General features: G+C 36.0%; 1 protein-coding gene and 1 long non-coding RNA gene across 2 annotated transcripts in view; one reads left to right on the top strand and one right to left on the bottom strand.

The window, feature by feature from the left end:
- Positions 1-15710, top strand: part of LOC126969335 (protein eva-1 homolog C-like) — a 643451-nt gene that overhangs the window by 506350 nt on the left and 121391 nt on the right. The window lies entirely within an intron of this gene.
- Positions 11420-14088, bottom strand: LOC126969461 (uncharacterized). The gene is made up of 2 exons (XR_007730394.1): positions 13930-14088; positions 11420-11761 (listed from the first exon to the last, which is right to left on the bottom strand). It is a non-coding gene; the product is annotated as an uncharacterized LOC126969461 (long non-coding RNA).

Genomic DNA, 15710 nt, shown 5'->3' with positions numbered 1-15710 from the left:
GGTCTAGAAATAGACTAATCCAGGACGGTACAGGCTGTAGTCCTGGAGAATCCGTCCCTGGGCGTCCACAATTAAGGCCTGTACCTAATAGTGGATGCCCAGGCTGCCCCACATATTCTGGGAGGGGACAAACCTGTGCTGACTCGGAGCAAACAAAGTAGGAGGCTCCACCACATTAGCTGTGGACTTTTGCATCAGGGGGCTTCGCTCAAATTTAAATACCGTCCACTTTCACCTAGAGACGGCAAAGCCGGCCCTGCTCTTTTAAACCGAGACACAGATATCCTCTCTGGCTAATTCATCTTACCTCGCATACCCGGGTATAATCTGGACTGGTCCTTTATACCGCGGGCTGGCATGTGCGTTTACGTCAGGGAAGATGTCTGTTCTCGACGCCTGAGTTTTCTTGAAGAACAGGACCTGTCCATCATATGGGAGAGTTTTTTGCGCCGGTTCTTCTCTCTCAGAGCACCATTTTGAAATTACATCAAAAAGAATTCTACAGCGATCAATTTTGAGAAAATAAATGCCTTTTATTAGTTTGGCGATAGCAAACATTATTTACTTTTAGCTAAAGTACCATCTGAATTTCGAACTGCCATAAAAGTTAATACCTCGACCAATATCAAGATAGTGAACATTTGAAAGTGCATTTTCCAATTTTATTACCTCTCAAATGCAAAGATATCTTTGAATGTAAACTTATATTCATCGGTGTCGAATACTCACTGAAGTGATCTATAAAACTTTTTAATCTATTAGACTTTCTTTATTTTTGACTTTCTTTATTTTTAAAAGATATATTTTAACCCATTATCTATAATATACTAGCTGACCTGACAGACGTTGTTCTGTACATGCATGATAAATAAAATACAGTTTTTTTATGAATTTGTCAATAATATTTCATAACATCAAGAATTATTTCGTAAAATATGCTCCCTGTTGTTATAATGAATATCGTTTCACAGCAGAACTATTAAACCGTGCGTCAATCTCTCAAATTCTCTCATAGAAAATATGTCAATAGAAAACAGATATTCTAAATAATAATAATTATGGGTCCCGAAATAAAATTTATTCTATCCCTCAAGTTGCACTAAACTGCACTCCATGAAGTAATTGTCATTAGTTTAGGAGTCCATCGCGGACAAACAACGTCACATGTAATTTATATATATTAAGAATATGACACACCTTGTATGTTATTACCGCTTGTCATCTTGATAGTTGAATCATAAGATGTTAAGTGGCATTAGCCCAATTATAATTTCACTAACTACGACACCCTTCAAACCAAAACACAATTAATACTCCTTGCACACTATAGCAGGCATCTAGTGCAGTGAAGCCTCCCACTGGTTTTATTGATTTTTTTTCTCATAATTGATTCCTTTATAATTCTTTTTTATATTTATATTAATCGTAATTTTTCACAACTGCTATGAAAATAAGTTTCATGAAGCGCCTTTATTAAAACAATAAGCGAACCGTGGCAGAATATTAAACAAATTTTTCTGACAATATATTATTGTGACTTACCCGTTAAAGTAGTGCAATGGCATTGAATCTCAAAACTAAGCTAAGATAATAATTTTCAGGAAACGCCTTCATTAAAAACATAAGGAAAATATCAATGAAATTTAAGTTCGAGAGCCGTGGAAGAACATTAAGAAAATTTTTCTGATATTTTATTATTGCGACTTACCCGTGAGAGAAATGCAATAGTTTTGAATGTCAAAACTAAGCTAACAGCACAACACAAGCCAAAACCCTCTCTAGCTAAACGAGACAATATCTGGATTTTGTTTAAATTATTTAATAGCACTCTATAATGATATTATTCAAAAATAGCGAAGAAATAAGATTGCTCTACTCATTTATTTGCAGTAAATGCCGTTAGTTTATTGTGTTCCAGTAAAACGTTTTACGATGGCCACGTGATTACTGCAGGAGGCTAACGACGCTTCTGAGATTGAAGTGATACAGAGTGCTTGTCTTATTTCTGATAGTTAATGAAGTTAAACTGACGTTTTCAGTATATGTGGTTGATGCATAGGTATGTATATAACGGCATTAGATCCATAACTAGTTATTAGTATTCCAAGTGAAATGCTTGAGACAACATAAATCAAATCTTAAGCAGATTGATTAAATGACACAAAGTAATTTTGTGTCATTATTGCTTTGAAACACTAAAATTTAAAAACATAATATTATATTTTGAATACAAATCTCACTAATAACATCGTTTTTTATAATGATGATAATAACATTGGTAAGAACGAATACTTTAATAAGGTAACGCAAAATAAATACACGTTATTTATTTAAAACACGAGCTATAAAGTCTTAATACAATTAACTCTATATAATAACACAATAATATGATTCATAAAAGTTATTAATGATTAAATACTTAATTAAAATTTCGTCTTCCTCGCGTGGGTTTCAGAGCGCTTTCTCACTACGTCCGATCAGAGTCCGAACCGTATCTGTGAAAACACGGTCCGAAGTAGTCGTAGAACTATATCTACGACTAAAGGAAAGAAATCGGATGACGGAATCCGGATCTAGTGCGTAAACTACCACCACTATCAGGATGTTTTATTGTCTTTTATTTGACCTAAAATAATTTACATATTGTCCTCTGTCACACCAACTGCTATAACCGATTATGTGTTCCTGATCAATTATATTATTATAATTGGCTTTTTTAAAGTTGTAGTACTTAAGAGGTTATTTTAGATTATTATGATGTTAGGAGTTCCATGGGTGGTTTTTAATTAATTTGAAATGAGTACATTTAATTAAAATAGAGAAAAGTAGAGAAATTAAATTAAATTTTAATATATTCATAACATATATTTCCTGCCGCAATGACTCTGGTGGCTAGTAGTTTTAATTTAATATATTCAATTATTATATTATTCATTGTATTGTAAATGTAATTGATAAGATTTGTTTTGTATGAAAAAAAACATCTATTCTGATATTATGAGTGATCTTCTATTACCAGAGCAGAGCCTCTTTCAGCAATCATTAAAGTGGGTCCATTTATATTACAGCTGGTGATATTTGGTATTATACTTGCATCTATTATTCTTAAGTTTTTCATAAGATGAACTCGTAGTCGATCATCAACCACAAATTGTTTTGGGTCGGGGCCCATACTTGCAGTACCAGCAGGATGATATAATGTAGTAACTGTATTCTTTGCGACACATTTCCAATAATCTCCACTATTTAATTCAAATTGATCACAATCAGGCCATTCCACCCTTGGTATAAATGCATTATTAGACTTGAAATAGGCCGTATCTATTATTTTGGTTAATATTTGAATCCCTTCAGTAATAAGCTCCAAATCTTTCAATTCTCCAAAATAATTAGAGTCGATTAAAGGGTACTCATAAGGATTTGAAGAATTTAATACGATTGATCCGCGGGACAGAGGATGAAGTAAAGCTACTTCAAATACGTAAGTTGAATGATTTTGAGCCTGCTGTTTTAATGAATTTATCACCCTTTCTTTATATTTTAAAACGTTGAGAAACATTTCAAGTTCCGATGGAGTGTTAAATATAGCAAGCAAGTTTTGAAATTCTGGGTACGAGAGATTTTGAGTTTTTGAATAAAACGCACTTATATCTGTAACGCTTAACTGTGTTAGGTATCCAGTACGGTTGTATAAGTATTTAATGACATCAAAGTTAGCGTCCCTTTCTGATGTGGAGTTTTGTGGATCCAGCATAATAGGGATCGAAACCGCCGCATGGTCCTGTAAGTTTTGACCGACTGCTGGCAGGTGGACTTTACATTCAATATTATTTGACTCTAAATGTTTTTTGTCACCTACACCTGAAAGCATTAGCAAATGTGGTGTATTTATTGCACCCGCACTTAAAATAACTTCAAATTTAGCATTAAAAGTCATATTTTTTCCATCAATATCAACTTCAACACCATAAGCTTTCAAATCATCATCAATTAATATCTTTGTCACGTATGCTTGATTTATCACTTTCAAATTTTGTCTTGATATTATTGGCTCCACATACATGGCGTATGTAGTTGTTCTTATTCCATTTGCAGCAGTCACTGTACCTCTACCCGAACCGCTTAAATTTGCAGTATTTAAGTCTTCTTTATTTTCTATTCCCATTTCTTGATATGACTCGAGTATTTTGTCAATTATATTACTGTATGTAAAATTTACTGTATTTATGACTTGAAGACCATCAAGGCCATAACTATTTTTTATTTCATCATTATTTAATAGTTTTTCACTCTGTAAGCTCTCTGCTTTTTTAAAAAACTTATTGATAATTTCTTCACTCCAATTGCTGTTACCAAGATCTTCCCAAGATTCATAGTCATGTGCTACTCCCTTGTAATAAAACATCAAGTTTATTTGATGGCTGCCACCAAGCATTTTTCCACGTGGCCAGTAAGTACTTCCACCTACTAGTGCTTGACTTGTTAGGCCATTGTCAACAGTGTAATACTGCCAATCATATTTTGTCATATACATGGATTTATCCAAATTAGGAATCTGAAATGAAACGTTTCAGTAAATAAATATCTCAGCAAGGTATTTATACTGATTTTGGTGTTTCAATGTATCGTAAGTGAAAAATATCGATAATAAGCGTTTATCGATATCTTAATATTATTTAATTTATGTACTCTTTGTAGACATTAATTTATTGATAGTTACAGCTATTATTGATAGTAAACATCAATGGCAATAGAAATTAATTTAATTTATTTTTAATTTTATAGATTTATCAAAAATACATTATATAATTTAAATACAAGCTCTTGCACGTACACATGCTCGAGGATCAGATTTATATTAAATAGCCCCTTTTACATACTTCAAACACCTTCATAAAATATAACCAACAATATTTGTTGTTGTAAATAAATCATATAAATGTAACGAATTAAAAGTTGTTGACCCTTATGCCTTTTACTTCAAATCTGGCATTGGTTTTCTAGCAAGGTAGGTACTGTAGACCTAACTAGTAGTAGTTGCGCTTTAGTCCGACAGTACGACATAAGTTGTATGAAACGCTGCTTGCTTCGTATATGTAATCTGTATACTGCCTGCCATAGGGGTAGTAAATTAATTTAAACACTAGTGCTATATTTATTGAGGTTCATAACGAGGTAGGCACTGCCTAATTGCCTATATGATATCCAAATATTTACTATTGGAACTTTACATAATTTCTTACTGTAACCGTTAATTCATCAGTATGGACTTCAATCTGTAACATTGCTTTAGTGTTTGATATTGAGCATATTATAGAGTGTGGACTGTATTCAATAATGACTGAGTGAATCCGCAGCCAATTATAAAGTACCTCTTCTCTGTATGCACATAGAATTTATTAGCGAAATATTTTATAGCCTAAACACAATATGATTGGATTTGCTACGGCGGCACCAACGGACGCGGTTTAGGATAATAATCGATTCCATCGCACAAAATTATTATTATTACCACCCGGACCGTACTGAGTAAGACGCCGGACCAATTGATGCAAGGCGCCTACCGGTTCGTCCGTTTATCCGGCCGTAGCGAATCCGACCATGTGTTTAGGCTATTAGAGCACGAAAAGCAACTCACATTTAAATCTACGTTTTTAATGACAAAATTTTGTCCTTGTGCATATTATAGTAACTGCGTAACATAAACTCACATGAAACTATTATAAATTAAATAGAAAATTATTAGGTAAAAGATTATTTCGAGGTGTAAAGAAACTATATTAAGTATACTGCAATAAATAATATTTAATGCCGTTATTTACTTTTGGGCAACCTTTAATGTACCGAAACTACAAGATACTAAAATTGCCGTATCAAACTAAATCAAATTTTATACTAAAACCTTCCTCGAGAACCACGCTATCCATAGCTGAAAACAACATGAAAATCGGTGGAGTAGTTTTCGAGATTATCGTGAACTGGCAGACAGTATTTTCAAAGCGTTAGAATTTATTTCTTATAATTACCGTTATTAGTGGACACAGCTGTATTTATTGTATTTAAGTCAAGACTGGTTGTTACAATAATTACAAATGATAATAGTGAAAAACATAAATCAAAATATATATCAATTAATATATCAGTTTTTTAAGTTCCCGCTAAGAAAATTGAAAATTTTCAATAATTCGGGAAGTTATTGGTTTTACCCAGTTTTTAGTGAATCTAGTTTCCGTCAGATCTCGACGTATTAAGGTCCTAGGAAGCTTCCCTGACTATTCCCGCGATAGTGTCCGTACGTCTGTATGTATGTGTGTGTAAACCTCTTATAGCTTTTGAACTGCTCGACCGATTTCATGGAGGTTGGTACCATTCGAAAGGGCTTAACTAAACTTAGATTTTGAATACAATTCGGACCGACACGGAGCGGTAGGTTCAAGGAAATCTCAAAACAGTTTTTTTTTAATAACTATTAAACGCCTAATCGGTACGATTGACTCCAAAAACTATTCAGCATTAAGTGCATCAAACTCAAACCACGTCGATCGACACCAAACCGGTCAAAATTGGTAGATTGGTTCGTAAGTTGTTCGTAGTAGTGTTTTATTAAAACATTTACATAAAACTTTGTTAAATATTACCAAAATATGAAGTAAAATCTGTTAATTCATTCACAAAATATGCATTTTTTTTCTATAGTGGATCATAAAAATCACCTTTGCTTCTACGGGTGGCTCTGGTCCAGCTTCAAGGAGCAATACGTTATAATTTTGGTCTACAAGACGTCTTGCTACAACACACCCAGCTGTTCCAGCACCAACAATTATAAAATCAAATTCATCTTGATCTGCAAACAAACCTCATCTGTTACTAAAAGGTTAATTTTTGATAATTTTACAATAACGTAATGCAATTATGACATTGTTGTGAATGTGGCTATTTTTTTATAAGAATCTTTTTCTTAACTTTTTTGAGGTTTTGCTGCAATAATTTAAACAATTATTCATTGGCTGAAATAATGTATCATAAGAAATATACAATTTGTACAGAATAATCGTATTAATAACAAACCGATTGTATTAAATTTTTATCTTCGTTTATTTACGTTAATATCTACACCATTATGTGAATTTCATATAACTCGATATTAAACTTACCATTTACATCTGATTTGGGATTAACATCATTGTTAATGTTGCATTCACCTTTTTGAAAAAAGTTTAATGCATCATTGAAGATGGAAGCTGCCATGCCTGTCGTTGGATTAGGGCAGTCTGTATTATTAGTGCTGTAATTATTTACAATGTTATAATCAGAAAATTGCTATTTTATGGAAAGAAATTTAAGAAGGCAAAGAAATTTGCTGGTTACTTTACAGTGAGTGAGCGCGCCGACAATCATGTTTTCTAAGTTTTTTTTATGAAAATAAGGGACGAGACTAGCAGAACGTTTAGCCGATGGTAATTGATACGCCCTGCCCATTACAATGAAGTGCCGCTCAGGATTCTTGGAAAACCTCAAAAATAGCGACATAAGATATGAAGTCTCATTTGCCAGTAATTTCACTATTACGGCGCCCTTGAGACCGAAACATAATAATGTTTACACATTAGTTATTATTTCACGGCATAATCTAGCCGGCACCCTGTGCAAAGGAGCTTCCCACTGGTTAACACTTAAATATATCAAAATTCAATTTCACCAATTACCACTACTTCGGAAAAGTTGAGCTGCAATGAGAAGTAGTGGCAAGGAACTCATTGTCCCTCTTTAAAATCAATATTTACAGTTTTACACTTTCCCACTGGTAAAGTTGATGTTCCTATTGAATAACAATAACTCTATAGGCTCTTGAAAAATTTGTAGTGGAAATGGTCCTGGAACCATCACGCCCGGAAGTTCGGTCGTAAAGCTTTTATAAGAAGATATGGAGGTGAGTAATGACTTGGTTTGAGTCAGCGGTAAATTTATTTTTAAAAGATGATATCAAACTGTTGAACAGGTCTTATATGATTTCAAAACGTAGCCGCCCCAATATCTTATGGTATTTGACATAGGATGTACATCTATCGATAATACGATATACGAATATAGGACTTTACGCCCTTGAAGTGTCTTGAAAATGACAGAGAAGGCAATCTCTGCAATTTAGTTTTCTTTAACATTTCATTCCATTATTTTGATTCAATATTTTGAAGCACATAAGAAGTTTCGAACACAATAAACGCGTTAAAAATTGTTAAAATATTTTTAAATTTAACAATTTTATGGCCATTCTAGTTATTCTGATAACAAATAGATCAGAGATGAACGGAATACTCTATGTGTAGCTGGATGTATTTTAGACTGACACATGTGTTATAGACCAGTGCTTAAGCCTTTTAAAATCATAAAAATTTAAGAAATAATAATAGTCAATCATAAAAATTAAAAATTAAAAAAATAATGAAACCTATTGGAAACGGAAGAGAATATCACAAAAATGAAAGGAAAAATAAATTACGGGCAATCCGAGGTAGGGAAGTGGAAAAGGGGGGGTTATTTTAGCAGCAGTTTTACACATATATTTTGAGTTTATCTCAAAAAAGTGTGAATACATAAGTTGTAGATCTTTTTATTACCTACAACTTTGCCGTTTAACTTTTTTCCATAGGACTTGTAGTTTTGCCGGAAATCGAGATAAACCGTTTTTTACCCTAAAACACCCCCTCTTTTCCACATCCCGACCTCAGATCGTCCGTAATTTATTTTTCCTTTAATTTTTACTATATTCTCTTCCATTTTCATTAGGTTTCATCTCACTATTTTTTTTTGTTGAAAACTTATCGACCCTGGTCTATTTCATTTAGTTTCTTCAAAGCAATTATACATCCTGAGAATATAATATAATACAAGAAAATAAATTTCTTATTTTAAATTAAGACTAATAAAATTTACTTACCAACACATAGCATGATAAGATTGTACCATGAATGTACCACAAAATAATAAAAACTTGTTAAGAGTCATCTTTAGAGCTACATATAAGTAATAGAATTCGGCAGGAAGTAATTGGATCGAGGTAAATTCTAAATGACTGACTATTTATAGCTCTAAGTAATATTTAAATACATTATGGTTAGTATTAAGAGCATTCCACACGCCATGTGTATTTATTCAATAATTTATTTAAATATAATACTTACAAGAAGTTTTAGTGGATAAGTTAATGTGATAAATTAGCATTAAGTCAAAATGTTTTATTATGAAAATTATTAAGGGGCGTTAAAACTATTGTAATAACATTTTATTATAATTAAGTATACACTGAATTAAGTGTATTTTTCATTGTCATTTCATTTTTCCCCCGTCTTTACTAAACACGTATTTTTTTTAAAAACGAGGACAATAGAGCGCTTGGGTCACCTGTTGTAAAGTGATCATTGCCGCACACATTTTCCTACTATACCAAAGGAATCACAAGAACGTTGCCGGTCCTTTAAAAAATTGTACGCGCTTTTTTGATTCTGTTCGGGACTTCTCGTCCCTTGCAGCAAGTTACACTCGCCACATGTGGAGACGGGTGGGTCATTAAGGTGGGAGCGGTTGCTCCCTACTGTCCTCTTCTTCATCTTAAGTAGTTATTTCTGTTCGGGGAGCAGATGAGGTCATCTTTTGGAGCTAAAGGAGCACTTGTTCTCACAGCTCCATTGTCAAGTCCGGTGAGTTGACTCAAGTTTGCGCGGGTCCTGGCGATAAGCCCCGAAGAAGAGGAGGACGATCAGCCGGCCCGGGCGCAAACACGTCGCTCTTCTTCCTCGTCCCGCATGAGATCGCACGGGTAGCGGAGACCGTCAAGTGGCCGAGCATTCCAGAGGTCCAAATCTCGCCGCAGATGATGAATATATGACGCGTCGGTACGTGCGTACATGTTCACGGTGAGACGACGAATGAAGTCGCCCAGGCTCTCGACTCTTAGGTCCCTCTGGATTGTTTGGTTCCTCACTTACCATGGTGCGCCCGTGATTCGCCCGCGGACGATCGTGTTCTGAATGGTTTGTAGCCTTTTCCGATTAGTTTGGGTCACGAGCGCATACCATGCATGCGCGGCGTACATGAGTCGGCTGCGTAGGTGGGTCTTGTTCACCAAGACCTTCACCCTCAGAGGGAGGCTTGAGGAGAGCACTGGACGAAGTAAGGCTATCACGGCTTTTGTTGACGCGATGGTCTTCGTGACGTGCTCATACATGTTGAGCCGGCGGGGTATGGTGACCCCGACGTTATATGATGAAGTATGTAGATTGTTTAATATAAACCCACTGAAACTACGCCGAAACCAACAAGGTGTAATGTTTCTGCATGCTCTATTGTCAGGCAATTAAAACTGTTCAGAATTATTGAGTGCCCTATCGTGTATTGTACCACAATATAGAAAAACGTCATACGAAACTCCTGGGTCCACCACGTCCTAAAACGAACTTTTATAAAAACTTGATTATATGTAGGATTCAAAATAATTACAATAATAACTATGATATTCTAGATATCTTCTTGTTAGAAAAAGATAAATTGAAGCGTGAAATTACACCAGTCTAAAGCAGTGCCTTACTTATTTGTTTAAAATATATACATATTATTATCAACTAAATACATACATACGCATTCACACCCACACAAAAACATACACACAGAGAATAAGAAACACACGACTCACGAGGCAGCTGTTATTCTGTAATACAGCTTGTTCTTAAACTATTGTAAAATAATATTAACAATATGAGTAATCTATAATAGCCTTAAGAATTAAGTTTTATAATATTGTTTATATAATTACTGTAACGCTATTGATTCATCATCATCGTCCATCAATCATTTCATCTGTTAATTACCAATATATAAATAAATCTTCGACTGGGTCAAATTCAAATATTTTTATTCAAAATAGGATGTGACGTCACCTATTGAAAGTCAAAAACTACTAGCCATTCCAAAACGAATGCCTCAGACCGTAAAAGAATGGGCGCAACAAACTCAGCAGGCTTTTTTTTATCGAAAAAATATGTAGACAAAGTAATATTGTACAATTAATCTTATTATTTAATAGCCGAGGGCAGTCACTCCATTCCCAATCTGTGGTATCGTTAAGAAAGTAATTTATGTTATAGTAACCTTTACTTTTGTTTTGAACATTTTCTGGGATCGTGTTGTACATATACATCGCCCCACAAAATACTTAATAACTCGACTTAGCCGCCTGAAAAGTGATGGGCTGGTAGCCTTATGCCAGTGCGGTTTCTTTTCCCGGGTTTGGGATCATAATGACGAGGCCTTCCTTCCAGATATTTGGAAAGTGCCCCGAGTGCAGGGTGCCATTGAAGAGCCGCGTCATCGCCGCGATGGTTTGGGAAATCATGATTATAACTGACCATATTTACGTCTATAATAATAATAATAATAAATCTTTATTTCGAGTATCATGACTCATATTAATTGTTAGTAATACATCAAACTTATTTTCTATGTTAGTACTTATCCTGAACCTATTACTTATTAAGTTACAGATGTGTGTCACCGCTGCACCATTCCGTTAGAAATACTGCAGCAATGACCCACATATCTGCAATCCAACCTGCTCGCAATCATCTTTAGAATGCTGTTGGTACTGCCCCGCACTCTGCTCACCAGGGATCCACATCTTTTGCGTACAGTCGCATAAAAACAGTCGACCCGTGCTTCCGCGAACATCCCTGATGCGCTACAAAATCGGGGCAGCCCCATCAGCACCCTTAAAGCATTGTTATATTGAACACGAAGCGCGTTGTAGGATTTTTGAGTGTACATGGCCCACATGGTTGCACGTGTAGAAAGTTGTACAAAAGGCTCTGAACAGCGTAATCTTGACGCTGTTTGAGCAACGCACGAATCTGCGAGCCAGCATATTCGCTCTCACCGACAACGCCCTCCGTTCTCTCTCGATTTCCGTGTCGTCCTTGAGGTCGGAAGTCAACATATGACCAAGATATTTAAACGTAGATACTCTCTCCAACGCTGTACCATTGAGCATTACAGGTGGTACTTAATTTGGTGTTTTACCACCGGCCTCAAAGACCATCACTTTGCTTTTTCTAGCGTTATAGGCAAGACCATGTCCTCCCACATAAGCCTCACATATGGCCATCAGTTGTCTGAGACCACAAAAAGACCCACTGAGCAGCACCATGTCGTCTGCGTAGCTTATATTGTTGACACAAGTTCCGTCTATGAAGCAGCCGACCCTAGTGCCACTGAGCTCGTCAATCAAATCATTTACATATAGGTTGAAGAGCGTTGGTGAGCTCAATCCGCCCTGCCTCACCCCGCACTCCAACCCACATGGACTTGACAAGATTCCCGCCCATCTGACATGGCTGACCTGGTTTTCATACCAAAATTTGAAAATATTGATGATCTCAGAAGGTATTCCAACCTCTCCCATTTTTTGCCATAAGATATCGTATGAAACCAGATCAAACGCCTTCGACAAGTCAAGAAAACAGGCATAAACTGGAGTCTTGCGCTTAGTATAGTATGTGACAGCACTCTTAACACACAGTATAGCACTCTCTGTAGACAATCCAGGTCGAAATCCAAACTGGTTGTCATGAAAGGCTTTATAAACTTATTTAACTGCATATTAAGCATGCTGTCAAACACCTTTGAGATGACCGTAGCCAATGAAATTGGTCTATAGTTGTTTTTATCAGCCAGGTCGCTGGTTTTGTTTTTTACAATAGGCACAACTATTGTACGTATCATCTCGTCCGGCATAAAACTATGACTCACACAAAAGCTGTACAGCATTGACAAAACCCTGGGAAGATGTTGCCCAGCGTATTGAAGATGCTCAATGCTCAGTCCGTCATGGCCTGGAGATTTACCTCTGGTCATATGTTTGATGGTATGTGCTATTTCTTTATACTTGAAATTGATACCAATTTCCATGTTGGACTGAACATTCAGCACCGATTCAGAAGTCCCCCGTAGCGGCTTAACGCGAAAGTGGTCCATAAACATATGAGATATAGTTTCAGGCTAACACACGCCACCAACGCTCACAGGGAGGGACGGCTTACTGTTCATTCTGTTGGTATTCTTCCAAAACCCGCGAAAATCCTTTTTCGAATGGTGCAAAGCTAGAATATCCATTTTAATTTGATCCTGACGGTTTTGACACCATTTTAAACGAGATTTGAAAATTCTTCTAGCCTCGCACATTTCCCTATAAACATATCCTGAGGTTGGCTTCCCATACCACAGCCACCACTGAAACTTTTGCCTTGCCTCCCCGTGCGCTTCGGCTACATGCTTATTCCAGCCTATCACTCTATTTTTGGCTACACGGTACATACTCTTTCGACCCGCCCCGGAAGCCTCAACTAAAGCTTTAACGATGTCACTGTACAACTTAGTTATGGCATTTCTATGCTCAGAGTCGTTACAAGTATGGTCACAGCAATACTGAAGCCCATGTGGGAAGTCAATTAGTCTTAGCCTTTCATGACATTCCCTCTGGTATGTATTTATTTGCACTTGGCTTCTCTCTCCCCAATAAACCTCATTTAGAGAGGTATTTTTACAAACTTTCTTTGGTAATAACACGTTTAAATTACATTCTACGACCAGAGGAAAGTGGTCAGACCATAATACATCATATAATACATAAACGTTACTCACAGAGTCAAGAGCGGCTTTAGTAGTTAAACAATGATCGAGCCACCGCTTGGATCCGTGAGCTTCACTTATAAATGTATATGTCTCGGACCGTAAACCTAATATCTCAGTATCAACACAAGTCCACTCTTGTTCTAAGCAGAACTGAGTAAGTTCATGGTAAAACTGCTCAAAAGGGTGTGCATTGTAGTCCCCAAGTATGTATATGTAGTTTTCCCCATAACTGTCAATAATAGCACTTACCGAACTTAGTACGTCCGTAAAATCCATTAGGTTTGCAAGTGAATCCGTAGGCATATATACACTCATCACTACGAACGATTTCTCTTGTAACACTACTTTGATAGCGCAAATACGCGGGTTATTACACTGAATAATGGACACATTTTGAAAAACACTACGCTTCCACAATAGCGCAACGCCTCCGTATGGTCTCCCACGTAGAATACCAGTAGACGTGTCTATCGCAGATACTCCTGTGGAGCTGAAGTCCTCGCTTATTGTGTCAAGGAAACAAAGCTCCTCCTTGAGCAACCAGCATTCTTGTAAAGCGATTAAATGTGAGGATATACATAGCTCACGAATACATTGTGCAGAACGCTTTACATTCTTACAATTAAATGAAACAAATTTACATGTTATGTTTTTATCCATTAACAATAGGCAAGTTTCTCAGCGCCACCTGTGTGATAGGTGTTTCATTTGATTTTAATTTGGGTTTAAGCTTAAAGTGCACAAATCGTCGAAAAATAATTCCCTGTGGCCATAGATTCTCATCAAGGTACAAAGGTAGCTTGCTTTGTGAAACAAAAATCTTATAAGCGTCGTGTTCACATTGCCGTTTAATTGAAATTTTCTCTAGACTCACAATACTTTCCTGAGGTTTATTCTCGATATATTTAATTATATCCGATTCTGCTGTGTCTTTATGTACGTTTGTTATAAATAAGGGTATATTTCTATCGGCCGCCCTGAATTTTTCGTCTGATTCTACCACAAAATTTCCTATTTTGCTTAGATAAACAACTAGTTTTATTTTTCTCATATTCGAAATGAAAAATAGAGTGTTTAACACGGGTAAAAGAATAAATTCCTACTCGGACTATAGCCCGGGAAATGATTATTTCGACCCACGGTTAACAATCTACTATTTCACAACTTTCTAATTCGATACCTCATATCGACCATTCAGTTCAATGAAAGGGGATTTCATGTTGCTTGATTTTCAATGTCGCTCATGTTTTCTTCGTCATAAGGTTGTAAATCATACAAAAGGTATGGGTTATTTTAATGTAAAAGAAGTTTGTTGATATCATGTTCTATATGATTCCACTCCATTTTTCCTAAAAGTAACAAAATCATTTTGTAAATGAAGCTCCGCTAATTCCAACAAACTGAGATTACATGGGCGCGCAAAACTGTAATGTTTTTTTATGAAAATAAGGGACGAGACAGGCAGGACGTTCAGCTGATGGTAATTGTTACGCCCTGTCCATTACAATGCGTATGCGTTGCGCTCAGGATTATTGAAAAACCCAAAAATTCTGAGCGCTCGTCACCTTGAGAAATAAGTTGTCAAGTCTTATTTGTTGTTGTAGTACCGATAATCTAGCCGGCATCCGGCGCAAAGGAGCCTCCCCCTGTACACACGTTTCGATATAACGCTTTTTTATTTTTGTGGGGTCTAAATGGACGATTCTGTTCAGGGTTAAGATTTTAAAAATAAGTTCTGAAAAGTTTGATGATAGCTATTGATGAGTATTTTGCTATGCTCCCTCAAACAGTGGCACTTTTTAGGACAGAATCATCAGACCTAGACATAATGTCACATATGAGTCTTGGTCCCACATCTTGTATGTGACGCAAGTTGGCACCTAAGAACTTCTCTTAGGGGTGTTCCTTTTTTCTCTTTTATTTCAAAAAAACGTCTTAAATAATAAATCTTAAACATGGGTATTTGAAGGATTCTTTCGTTGTCCATTTAGCAGTCTCTATAAAGAAACTTACGATCGCTGCCGATTGAC

Source organism: Leptidea sinapis, chromosome 18 (genome assembly GCF_905404315.1).
Source record: "Leptidea sinapis chromosome 18, ilLepSina1.1, whole genome shotgun sequence".
Taxonomy (NCBI): Eukaryota; Metazoa; Arthropoda; class Insecta; order Lepidoptera; family Pieridae; genus Leptidea; species Leptidea sinapis.
This window is presented reverse-complemented; position numbering and strand designations above follow the sequence as displayed.